Source organism: Marmota monax, unplaced genomic scaffold, assembly GCF_021218885.2.
Source record: "Marmota monax isolate L192 unplaced genomic scaffold, Marmota_monax_Labrador192_F-V1.1 WCK01_AAM20220418_F8-fsc00067, whole genome shotgun sequence".
NCBI classification, from domain to species: Eukaryota; Metazoa; Chordata; class Mammalia; order Rodentia; family Sciuridae; genus Marmota; species Marmota monax.
Window position 1 is genome coordinate 7,347,122 of NW_026695065.1, and position 1,701 is coordinate 7,348,822.

Genomic DNA, 1,701 nt, shown 5'->3' on the forward strand with positions numbered 1-1,701 from the left:
CCACTTCAATGATAACTAACCCATTGTTATGGTTTGTATCTGGACCATCCCCCAAAGGCTCATGTATTGAAGGTTTCATCCCCAGTGCAGCAATTTCCAGAGGTGGGGCTTCTGGGGAGTGATAGAATCACAAGGGCTCTGACCTCCTCAGCAAATTTATCCATTGATGGATGAATTAACTACTTGTAGGTGGTGGAAATTGTAGGCAGGTAGTACATGGATTGAAGAAGTAGGTTCATTAAATAAGTATTATAAGTACTATGATACAGGTACTATGATGATAGGAATACTAGTGTTATCGTTTGAATATGAGGTGTCCCCCAAAAGCTCATGTGAGAAAATTCAGGAGTGTTCACAGGTGAAATAATTAGATTATGAGAGCTATAAACTCATCAGCAGATAATCAATTTGATAGATTAATAATCAGAATAGATTACTGGGTAGTTAACTATAGGTAGGTGGGGTATGACTAGAAGAAGTAGATCACTGGGGGTATGCCCTTAGGGATTATATTTTGTCCCTGGGTCTTCATGCTCTCATTTCTGGCTTCTATGAGCTGAGCAATTTTCCCTTGCTATGCCCTTCTGCCATGATGTTCTGCTATACCTTGGAACCAGAGCAATGGAGCCAGTCACCCAAGGACAGAAAACTCTGAAACTGTAAGCAAAAAAAAATTTGTTCCTTTAAGTTACTATTAAAAAGGTATTTTGTTCACAGTAACAAAAAGATAACACACCCATGAAGGGTGGAACTTTCATAGACTAAAATGTTACCTCTTAAAGGTCCTATCTCCCAATACCCTCACAGTGACAACTAAATTTTCAAATGAGTTTAGAGAGGACATTCAAACCACAGAATCTGTGTACTAACAATGTAACACTGCTGAAAGATATAAAAGAGGATCACATTAAATGGAAAGATATCCCACCTTCATGGATTGGAAGATTTAGTATTATTAAAGTAGCAATACTACCAAAAGTGCTACAATTTCAATGCAATACCTATCAAAATTCCAATGACCTTTTTTTTTGGCAGAAGTGAAAAAGATAATTTTCAACTTTACATGAAAGTAAAAGGAGCCTCAAATAGCCTTAAAATTTTTGAAAAACAAAAGTTGGAGGACTAAAAATTCCCAAATTCAAAACAGTACAAATGCACAATAATCAAAACAGTGTGTTGGGCTGGGATTGTGGCTCAGTGGTAGAGTGCTCGCCTAGCACAGTGGGACCCAGGTTCGATCCTCAGCACCACATAAAAATAAAGGCATTGTGTTGTGTCTATCTACACCTAAAAAATAAATATTAAGAAAACAGTGTGTTATTGGTATAAGAATAAATATTGGACTGCATTGTGGCTCAGTGGTAGAGCGCTCTCCTAGTACGTGCGAGGCCCTGGGTTCAATCCTCAGCACCATATAAAAATAAATAAATAAAAACAAAGGTATTGTATTCAACTACAAATTAAAAATAAATATTAAAAAAGAATAGGTACATATAACAATACAATAGAAGTCAGAGTCCAGAAATAAATTCAAATATCTCTGGTCAATTAATTTTGAACATGGGTATCAAGAATCATTCAACTCCAATATGGAAAGCTGTATGGAGATTCCTTGGAAATCTGGGAATGGAACCACCATTTGACCCAGGTATCCCTCTCCTCGGTCTATACCCAAAGGACTTAAAAACAGCATACTACAGG